This window comes from Oratosquilla oratoria, chromosome 3 (genome assembly GCF_046742065.1).
Source record: "Oratosquilla oratoria isolate Oo_2021 chromosome 3, ASM4674206v1, whole genome shotgun sequence".
Classification (NCBI taxonomy): domain Eukaryota; kingdom Metazoa; phylum Arthropoda; class Malacostraca; order Stomatopoda; family Squillidae; genus Oratosquilla; species Oratosquilla oratoria.
In genome coordinates, this window is record NC_134779.1 from 54479806 (window position 1) to 54492305 (window position 12500).

A 12500-nucleotide genomic window follows, 5' to 3' on the forward strand; every position below is an offset into this window, starting at 1 on the left:
ACTCAATAGAAATAATAGTAGATGTAGTAATCGTAGTAGCAATAATAAAATTTGGATAAGGAAGCGGAGGAGGACGAGGAGGAGGAGGGGTGGAGGAAGGGTAAGAGGACGAAAATGAGGAGGAGGAGGAGGAGGAGGAGGAGGAGGAGGAGGAGGAGGAGGGGAGAAGAAGGGAGGAGGACGGGTGAGAGGAGGACGAGGATGAGTGGAATGTTTGTTGGCCCTCCTTTAAAATAAATAAATAAATAAATAAATAAATAAAAGAGGTGAGGGAGATGATTCGTTCCGACGTCCGGCTTGCGGGACCACCTAAAGCAGGTAACCTCTTTTTATTTCCAGGGAGAAAAGAAGTAATCAACTAACATATAAAAAATTAAGTAAGACAAACACATGAAATACAAATATACAACAAACAAGGAAATTCATAAATAATTAAATAAATAAGTAATAAAATAGATAAAGAATAATGATGAACATGAACAAATGAAATTAAATTAATGAAATAAGAATAAACAACAAATAACAAATAAAAAAAATAATCCAGCTGCACATTTTCAGTTTGTGAAGACCGATATATATCATCAAATTAGACTTGTGTGTGTGTGTGTGTGTGTGTGTGTGTGTGTGTGTGTGTGTGTGTGTGTGTGTGTGTGTGTGTGTGCGTGCGTGTGAGTGATTCACCATGGTCTTGGATCACGTGTTGGATTCGTGATCGACAGCTATTTTCCTCCCGGAAGAGAGCTCAGAGCTCAAATATGACCGATCTATGGGTAATGCTGTAGAGGAGAAAAAGTTGGATGAAGAAGAGGAGGAGGAGGAGGATTTAGAAGAAGGAGGGGTAAGAAGACGAAAATGATGAGGAGGAGGGGAAGAGGAGGAGGAGGACGGGTGAGAGGAGGAGGAGGAGGACGAGGAAGAGTGTGTGTGTGTGTGTGTGTGTGTGTGTGTGTGTGTGTGTGTGTGTGTGCACGCGCGCGCGAGCCAAATTTATTCATTGATGAAATCTGTATATTTTTCAATGCAAGATACATACATACACGACCTGAGTTTCACTTGTGTACATTATCAAGGGCGACGCCATGCAGGAAACACTGTGTCCTTTAGTACTTCACAGTCCACTGGAGGCGGGTTGGGTTCTATTTAGTAAAAATAATTTCCAAAGGAAGAGTAATTTCGGGGTGGGGGTGGGGGGTTCCCAGTGGCGCGTTGGTTTCGGCCATCGGTTCGTATGACACAGGCCTGTGTTCGAGTCCCACCAGATACTGGGGAGTCTTGATCTGGGAGTCTTTGGACTTGCGAATGACTCCTGTTGAAGTGAAGCACAGACAGGTCCAAAAGTCCGCCGACAATTTTGTCGCATTTCCCGAATTATTACATATGTTTCCAAATTTGCTGATGATACAAAACTGTGCGGAGTGGCAAATGATCACTCAAACCAATTAGATATTCAAGAAGATTTAGATAAATTACAGCAATGGTCTGAAAAGTGGCTAATGAAATTTAATACAAGTAAATGCAAGGTAATGCACATAGGTAAAAATAACAGTAAGTACGATTACAAGTTATTTGGAAATTCGTTAACAAAAGTGGATAGTGAAAAAGATCTCGGCGTAATTATCAGTAACGACCTCAAATCATCCAAGCAGTGTATTTCAGCCTCTGAGAAAGCAAATAAGATTCTGGGATTGATTGCGCGATCTTTTGATTTCAAAAGTCCATCACTCATTAACAAGCTATATAAATCGTTAGTTCGTCCACATTTGGAATATGCTGTTTCCGTATGGTCACCGAATCTCATTAAAGACATTGACAGACTGGAAAAAGTACAACGGCGAGCCACAAAACTGATTCCAAATATCAAAAATAAATCATACGAAAATCGACTTAAGCACATGAATCTGTTTTCCCTAAAAAAGCGTAGACTCAGAGGTGACTTGATACAGGTCTTTAAGATTTTAAAGGGAATTGACAACATCAAAAGTGACCAAATTTTCACATTGAATGAGAATCAGACAAGAAACAATGGTCTCAAACTGTCCGGAAATAGATTCAATTTGGAAGTAGGTAGAAACAACTTTGCCAACCGTGTAGTTAATGAATGGAATAAACTTCCTGCACAGGTAGTGCAATGTAGTTCAGTTCGAAGCTTTAAGAATCATTTAGATAAATACCTAAGTAAGATGCTGTAATTATTATAATTTATGTTATATTATTTGTTTTTGTTTTGTTATAATTTGTCTGTCTGATTTTCATTTATTATTAGTTATATGTCAATTTATTATCAATTACTATTTACCTGTTTGTTTGTTATTCAACTATACCAATGCATTTATTTATGTATTTTAATTGTTATTTACATTGTTATAGTTTTAATTTATTATTAATGATTTTTTTTTTTTTTTTTTTTTTTTTTTTTTTTTTTTTTTGCATCCGACCTAGATATGGATCAAAAGGTCTCCTGTCGGCATGCTTTGCCTTTGTAATCCTTTGTAGATGAATTGCACCTCAGAATATCTATTCCACTTTAAAAGTATTTCGGTATAATGCTGATTACTTATTACTAAACCTGTGCAGCATGGTAACATGTATAGGCAAAATGGGGTGTCATCTATGAGCAGTAATATAAACAAGATCGTCGTTGAACTTTGGAATCTTAGGGTTTTCTTTCTTGATTGTGAGTGTGCATTTGCCTACGAATTTACCTAATTTAAAGACAAGGTTTCCCAATAAAATGTACGCACACTTTGAAAGACAGATAATGCAGTGTTCTTTATTATTTTTTACATAGATACATAGATAATGCTTTAAGTTAAAAAAAAAGGGAAAAAATACTCCCCCCCCCGCGAATATATCCAATAATACCTTTAATTACTCGTGATGTCATAGAGTGAGTACATATTTCTGGGGCACCCTGTATATACGGAAACAGAGCTACACTTGTGGAGTCCCGTCTTTATCCCTCCACTTGCTTTAAACCTGTTTATGTCCCTTGAGTGTTTCTTCCAGAACTCGTCGGCAGGTTAACGCGGCTCAGGGCATAAAGGGCATACATAAATGTGCTTAGGGCTTTGGTAGTTTGTTGTAGTTCAAGGTCATAAGTGACAACGCTTAGTGCGTTTATAGTTTGCCTTACTTCAGGTCATAAGTAAAGGCATAAGTGGCAGCATTTAGGGCATAAAGTGTGTCCTGTATTAATGGTTTGTCGTAGTTCAAGGCATACTGGGCAGAAGTGGTAATGCTTAGTTTGTTGTAGTTCAAGGCATACTGGGCATAATTGACAGTGAGTAGATAGTAGTTTATCGAGGTTTGGCGCATATTGGGCATAAAGTGTTTCCTGTATTAGTAGCTTCTCGCAGTTCAAGGCATACTGGGCATAAGTGCTTAGGTCATTATTAGTTTGTTGTAGCTCAGGGCATACTAGGCATAACTGAGAGTGAGTATATAGTAAAACGTTTATCGAGGTTCGGGGCATACTGGGCATTAAGTGGCAGTGATTAGGGCGTTAGTTGTTTGTTGTAGTTCAGGGCATAGTGGGCATAAGTGAATGTGCTTAAAGCGTTAGTAAGGCATACTGGGCATAAGTGTCAGTACTGCGTTAGTAGTTTGTCTTGTCTCAGGGCATACTGGGCACGAACAGTTTCCGGTGTTAGTATTTGTCTTAATCCAGGGCATAATTTACAAAGGATAGGACATCAGTAGTTTTTCATAATTCAAGGAATATTGAGTATAAGTGACAAAACTTATGGCACAGTACTTATAAGGCATAGCTGGCATAAGAAAGTCTTTACGACGGAGTTATCTTAGCACAGTGTGTGTGTGTGTGTGTGTGTGTGTGTGTGTGTGTGTGTGTGTGTGTGTGTGTGTGTGTGTGTGTGTGTGTGTGTGTGTGTGTGTGTGTGTGTGTGTGTGTGTGTGTGTGTGTGTGTAATTCACCATGGTCTTTGATCACGTGTTGGACTCGTGACTGAAAGTTATTAACCTCCCCGATGAGAGCTCAGAGCTCGTATGACCTATGGGTAATACTGTGACCCTACACGCACACACACACCCAACTCCCCGTCCACGAGCGTTGGAGTAACAACCCGCAGGGCAGTGATACGGAAATTATTTCAGCCCTGGGCGGGAGTCGAACCCGGACCGCCGTAGTGGCAGGCGAGAATTCTAACCACGGCGCCACGAGGTGATGTGTGTGTGTGTGTGTGTGTGTGTGTGTGTGTGTGTGTGTGTGTGTGTGTGTGCGTGCGTGCGTGCGTGCGTGTGTGTATGTGTGTGTGAGTGTTTATATTCGTGTGGGTGTGTGTGATTATATCGTGGTAGTTCATCGCGACGCAAAGGGGGCAGGAGCAGGCCCAAGAAGTGCCTGTGTTTACGGCGCTAGTAGCTTAGCGTAGTGCGCATGTGGCACTGTGTTTGCAGGAAAGTAGAGGAGTGCTTGCTCAAGTGCTTGCGTCCGCCGGCGCAGACAAACACTTGAATCCTTCAGGACCAAAACAAAGCAGGAGGTTGTCAACACGCAGCCACTAACGCAAACAACCCACGTGCAAGCAAGCAAGCAACCAAGGGCGCAATCAAGGCGTCAAGCAGACAGACAGACAGACAGACGGACGGACGGAAGGAGGAAGAGTTACGTGCGACAACTGGGCAACCGCAACGCAGTGACGACTGAACCGCGTAGAGCGATTCGCGAAACGGTTCGGTGACGGTTTAAGTACTCCTTGAGATCTTGGAAAAATTCTTGCCCTCCCTCATTGGACAAAAATCAATACTGTAAAAAGAAAACTGACTGTGAAACCAATCAAGCTGAGAAACTAGATCTATTCAATCGCAGAAACAAAATAATACAAAAAGAAAAAAGAAAAAAATATGTATATTTGCCATTCCCTTTGTAAACATAGCATTAGACTGGCTAGCATGTCTAGTAGCCTCGGTTAAAGGCTTCATACCCACAATGGTGGAGTACCTCAGGGTTCCTCGAAGGTTCCCAAGTCGGCAGGATCTATTTAATCTGTTATATCTGCCGTTGGGTAATTTTATTACCTCTCATTCCCTCCCTCCCTCTCTCCCTCTCTCTCTCTCTCTCTCTCGAGGTCAGATGACATGTTCGATTCATCGACAGAAAGCAACACTTCACGGATGTTACCCGGACGTCACCACACGTGAGCTGATAGCGTCACCAGAAGCTTAATGGTCTCGCGTTCGCTGAGTTGCGGGTTCGAATCCCGCACTTTTCTCCGATTCCCAGCAGTGACTGTTATCCACCTATCCCCAGACACTCCCAAAAGGGCATAACAGGGCAAATGTGACGGCTTCTGCCGCAGGTACTCAGCGCCTCCTGGCGTAGGCTCCTCACCTTCAACACTGCGGTGGGACTTATAATCTTGAATACAATAAGGCCCTTTATAATTTGTTAACAGGTTGTCGCAAGCCGATTTTATTCAAGGGGGAGGGAGAAGACGGATTCTAAATCATCGTTCAGTCCATAGTTCGGCCGTCGAGTGAATAAAATCGCCTGGCGACACCTCTATGCGACACTAGACGACCGTGACTGAATGTATGATTTCTTCCCGGGAGAATAAAACCCAATAATATTAGAGAGAAAGAGAGAGAGAAAGAGAGAGAGAGAGAGAGAGACAGAGAGAGAGAGGAGTGGGAGGGAGAGGGATGAGGTGGAGGAGGACGGAGAGGAGAAGGGGAAGGGAGACAGGAAGGGGGATTTAAAATGACGTAATACACGTGTGATCGGATGATTGAGACAGCAGTACATGCTGTGACTTAGTGGGTACGAGGTCGATGCGTGAGTGGTGAAGAAGTTGTCTAATTAGATCAGATGCAAATGGATCCGTCGCAGCAACCAAGAGATCACTACGGTAGGGGGAGGGGGGAGGGGGGAGGGGTAGGGGGGAGGGGGAGAGGGAGGGGGGGGAGAGGGGGACTAATGAGCGACAGAATGAGGAAAAGACCGTGAACAGATAATTGGCAAAAGTTTACTTAAGGATAGTATAATGAATTAAATTTATCCGTTTATTTGTGTTTATGAAAGACTATGGTGGTATCATATGGGTTACTAGAGGACACACTATTACCCATTATTGTTTATTTTAAATATTTTTTTTATAATCAAGATGTACATGTTAAGTATCTTGACAAATTCCTTCAAGCCATTTTCTATTATTGTGCTCGCTTTGGCAAATATGTTGTTAAACATGAATTAAACCAATAAGATAAACTACATAACATTCTAATCTAAGTCGGTAACAATTTGAATCAATAGGGGGGGGGGCTACCTCAAGCACTACCAATTTCGTGTCTTGCAGGCTGAGCAGGATTAGCAGAACACACAGACACAATCACAACATATCCGGGGTGGAGGAGTTAAGGCAGTGGTTTCCAAACTAGGGGTAAAAAAAAAAAAAAAAAAAAAAAAAAAAATAAATCAATCAAGGAAACACTGCGGTACTTGGCATTAGGATCAATGTTAACTTAGAAGGTATAGTTGTAAATCTGAAGAATTTTTTTTTGGGGGGAAACATCGAGTTAAAGTAAGAGACTGGAAGCTCGACCAGTTTCTTCCGGTAATTTTGGTGTCATAATTCACATCGAGGGTCCATTACCATCACAACCAACACTTAAACTCCTTCGGTTAACTAAGCAGCAGATGAACTATAACACCCAACATCGGCGCGAAATTGTCCACAACGGTTGAAGCGCCGAGAAATTACAAGTCCATAACAACAACAATCAACAACACTAACAACAACAATAACAAACAACAACTTGGACATTGGTTTGCAGTTGAAAGTACAGGAAAGCATCATTGCCATTAAACAAACAAACCAAATAAAAAAAGAATAATAATAAAATAAATAAATAAAATAAATTAATAAAAATACATGTAACCCCTACAACAACACTAAGAACACAATATTTCAATACCTCACTTGTGGACATAAAAAGTTTGCAAACAAATAAAAAATAAAATAAACAAATAAATAAAATAAATGAGTAAAAATTCATGTAATCCCTACAACAACACTGAGAACACAATATTTCAATGCCTCACTTGCGGACATAAAAAGTTTGCAAACAAATAATCACGTGATAAGGGACATGGTTATCAAGAACTTGAGAACACACTTGTCCCGTGACAGACAGGCGAGTCTGTGAAGACGTCGATGGTTGGGCAGCGACAGGAGGAGGAGGAGGAAGAGGAGGAGGAGGAGGACGAGGAAGAAGAGAACAAATCATTCCAGAGGTGGTGCTGGATTTCTCATTTACTGCCAACTGACTAACAAGGATGCTGTCGAAGATAAACGGAGAGGACTTTTGGGGCAGGTAACTAACAGTCACTACTGGGAACCGGAGAGGAGTGCGGGATTCGAACCCATTACCAAGCGAATGGGAGACCAGTATGCTCCCGATTAAGCCACCAGCGCACAAAGGTTTAATTAGGTTAGACTAAATTAGATTAGTAGTTACTTTGCTTTAGAACAGGTCGTTAGGTTAAGTTAGATTAGGTTAGACTAGGTTAGGGTAGGCTATTTCATGTCAAGATAGGTTAAGTCCGGTTAGGTTAGGTTTAGCTAGTTAAAATTCGAATAGGACAGATTTAGCCAAACACTGCTAAAATTGACAAAATACCGCCAAGCCGTTGGTGATTCTGATCGAGATTGGCGGATTTTTTATATGTCTATGGCGATATTGTGTCTTCAGTGGCAACATAATCGTCTAGATTTACCGTACTAAACACAAAGTGGTTATAGAAAACTAAGTGTGATTAATCCTCTTTTTGGTGACATTTTGGTTACGTTTTTTTTCTAAATTCGAAATATATATACATATATATATATATATATATATATATATATATATATATATATGTGTGTGTGTGTGTGTGTGTGTGTGTGTGTGTGTGTGTGTGTGTGTGTGTGTGTGTGTGAGTCTGTTTGTGTGTGTGTAATAAAACCACTTGGAAAATAAAATGAAAGGTGACCGAACATGTTTTCGTCTATTTAAGACATTTTCAAAGGTAGCTTTTTAGCTATCTAAGACATTTTCAAAGGTACCTTTGAAAATGTCTTAAATAGACGAAAACGTTCGGTCACCTTTCATTTTATTTTCCAAGTGGTTTTATTACACATTTTGTGAATCACGTGTTTTTGTGATTTATTCGCATATACATATATAAATATATATATATATATATATATATATATATATAATATATATATATATATATATATACACCGGAAAAGTTCTGACGGGCGCTTAGGGAAAAAAAATGAAAGACATATCGACGCGCTTGAAGTTGGCAAAGGACCAAAAATGAACAACACAACGTGTACCCATATCCAGCCACCAGATGGCCAGGGACTCCACCCGTTCCATCCACTTCCCCCTCCCCCCCAATCCACTCCCCACCACCACTCTAAATATTATATTCTTTCGTCTGCTCTCTCATCTACTAACAGATCCGTCTCCGTCATCCAAACTCAATAGACATGAATTTAAGTACCCATGGGCTTTTCCACCTTTTAAGGGGGGTTGCCGTATCTATGCTGATCCCCCCACCCCACCTCCGGATTTGCCATTTGTCGACACGCAGAGGGGACATGGTGGCGGTATTCTTGTCCCCTGCCGTGGGAGCTCAGTTTCTACTCGAGGGCTGAATATACATGCACGTGCAAGCACGGCCGTCTCTTCGATACAAGATACGACCTTTCAATCTCAATCTGTATTCAAGTGAGAGTTGCCAGAAGAGCAACAGTTTCCACACACCCACAAGTGTCCTTCGCGGAAAAAAAAATAAAGATAAAAAAGGAGTAAGAGAGAGAAAGAGTTAGAGAGAGAGAGAGGAAGAGAGAGAGAGAGAGAGAGAGAGAGAGAGAGAGAGAGAGAGAGAGAGAGAGAGAGAGAGAGAGAGAGAGAGAGAGGGAGAGAGAGAGGGTGCGAGAGACAAAGACAAGGGGGGAGAGAGAGAGAAAGAGATAGATAGAAAGAGAGAGAGAGAGAGAGAGAGAGAGAGAGAGAGAGAGAGAGAGAGAGAGAGAGAGAGAGAGAGAGAGAGAGAAAGAGAGAGAGAGAGGGGGGAGAAGTAGGGAGTAAATGAGATAAAGAGAGGGAGAGAAAGATGTATGTTTGTATATATGTATATATATATATATATATATATATATATGCCTTTTTTTTTTTTTTTTTTTTTTTTTTTTTTTTTTTTTTTTTTTTTTTTTTTTTTTTTTTTTTTTTTTTTTTTTTTTTTTTTTTTTTTTTTGCCTTCAAGGTGTCACAGAAATTAGGATAATGTTACGCTCGATGATGGTTATAGTGATATGTACTGTTTATATGTTAATTTGTTTGTATGTGATGGTATATTTGCATGTTAAAGATAATCTGTAATGATGATAGTTGCTGTAGTGTCTTACTACACACACACACACGCACAAGCACACACGCAAACGCGAGCACAGACACACAAACACACGCATATATTAACCGGAATTAAATATTTAAAGTACGTCGTGGTAATGGAGGACTTGAACCTTAAAGACTCCATTTCATAAAAAAAAAAAAAAAAAAAAAAAATCATGATTCTAAGATATGTGATCCTGAAGACGCTTTTCTGTTGGTCTCGTTCTTGTTCTTGTGCAAGTCTCTCTCTCTTTCTCTCTCTCTCTCTCCACCCCTCTCTTTCTCTACCTCATTCTCTCCCTCTTCCCCTTTCTCCCACTCACCCCCCCCTCTCTCTCTCTCTCTCTCTCTCTCTCTCTCTCTCTCTCTCTCTCTCTCTCTCTCTCTCTCTCTCTCTCTTATATATATATATAATATATATATATATATATATATATTATATCTATATGAATTATATATTCATATAAAGATATATATATATATATATATATATATATATATATATATATATATATATATACATATATATATGTATTGATGGTGATAATAATAACAATAATAACAATAACAATAACATTAATAATAATGACAAAATAAATAAAAGAACATAAAAATTAACAAATTAATAAATAAAACATCATTCATTCTATCGAGGAGAATGAAGTCACATTGAGAATCAGGAGCCTAATCAGCATTTCCACTGAAATAAGATGACTTTGTACTGAAGCCTTGAACATATTCTTTTCACCTCGAAAAATAAATATCAAAATTATTTTTCTTTTTTCATTTCTTAACCGTCTATTCTTTGAGGTCCTTTGTCTCATAAAACTATTCTACATCATACACACACAGTGTAAAACTTATCTAATTTATACATAATATAAAACTAATCATTTATCAACCGTTCCTTTTTTTAGGTGTTTGTATTGTGAAATTATTTTACATTATACACATACCGTGTAAAATTATTATAGTTTATGCATATAGTGTGTAAAACTAATCATTTGTCAACTAACTCTTTATTTAATTATGTTTTCTAAGTGTCTGGATTGTGAAATTGTTTTGCTTCACAGTGTAAAAATATTGTACATTATACAGTGTCAAACTAATCTTTATACAATTGCTATGGTCCAATGGCATACTTGACCTATTTTCTTCTGGCTAGACAATTCTATTCAGCTTAGACGGGAGCACAGGACAAACGGAAAAATTAACTAGATCATATACTAGAAACTTAAGATAAATATGGCGACATCATCATCAATGGGGAGCATACGCCAGGAGGCACGTCGCACCCTCCACATGCCATCGCCAATCCTCCACGGTCCTCCCCCCCCCCACGACCAAGGTCCCACGTAGACACCCTTCCCATTCTATACGGCTTTCATCATGTCCCATCGACGTTACCCCCACCCCTCAGTCTCGAGGATCGAGGCCGGTTACTGTTGGGCTGCGGACTTTCGGGCAGTGACACCCGGGACTGTGGAACACTGTATTCCGACTCCTGACTCATCATCGGGTTTCTTCTTGAAGGGCAGTTCCCCGCCCTTCCAATGCACTAAGTACCATCGAATCACCAATTACACGGTCAGACTACTCTCGCCCCCAAAAGGTGGGCATGTATGAGAGTAATACTCTCGAGAGTAGAAGACATCTTCACTTGCATTCACATAAATCATTACTTACCTGTCTACTTATCTACTTTTTCATTTAATTAAAAAATTCTTTATTTATTCTTTCCTCGTTGTTTCATTGTTGTTGTATATTTTCTCCGTCCATTTCGTTACACACTGACAGATTTCCTTTCGGCCTTAATGCCTTGTCATTGCAGTTCTTTCTATCACACTGGCCACGATGCGGACAGTCTGCCCATGAATGCTGGAATGTCTGTGCAGAACCCCTGTTCTTCAGGTTCAAAATACCTAATTCAAGAAGCTTAGACACTAAATCTTTCTAACTCATACAGAACATGAGTTTATAACAGTAATAATAATAATAATAATAATAATAATAATAATAATAATAATAATAATAATAATAATAATAATAATAATAATAATAATAATAATAATAATAATAATAATAATAATGATAATAATAATAACAACAATTATAATAATAAAAATAATAATAATAACAACAACAGCAACAACAATAATGATAACAATAATGATAATAATAATAAATAATAATAATAACAACAACAGCAACAACAATAATGATAACAATAATGATAATAATAATAAATAATAATAGTAATAATGATAATAATAGTAATTACAATAATAATTATCATAATAGTAATAATGATGATAATAATAGTAATTATAATAATAGTAATAATAATAATAATAATAATGTAATAATAGTAATAATAATGATAATAGTAATAATAATGATAATAATAATAATGATAATAATAATAATAATAATAACAACAATAATAGTTATTATAATAATAATAACAATAATAATAATAATAATGATAATAATGACTATAACAATAATTATAATAATAACAATAATAATTATGATAATAATAACATTAAAACAATAATGATAAAACAATGTTAGGTTCAAAATGAAATCATCACTCCTCCATTTAGGTCTTTCGTACACACACATATACACATACACACACACGCACACACACACACATACACACACACACACCAAAAAGATAAAATAAGATAAAATATATAAATGAATAAATAAAACAAAGGAGGTACCATTCCGGGCATCCAAACCTGATGCAGGACGAAAAATTAAAATTAATTGTTCTATTTTACTTGTTTTTAACCATTTTGTAGACTCGAAGTGTATTTTTAGTTATAAGAAACTACTGTCTACAGAAATATGTTAAACAGTCATCAACAAAATATTCATTTATATAATCTCAACATATTATGGCTTACGATAATACTCCAGTGACACCCCAACGGACCAGAGCTACGCAGTGCTGTTTTATGATTACTGACTAATCTTCACGCAGAAATTAATGTTAAACATTTTCAATTTGTACTATCCTGTCATCCAGGAGGAGCCAAGATAAGAGGAAGGGAGTGGGGTGAATGGGAGTACAGTATGTGGGGATG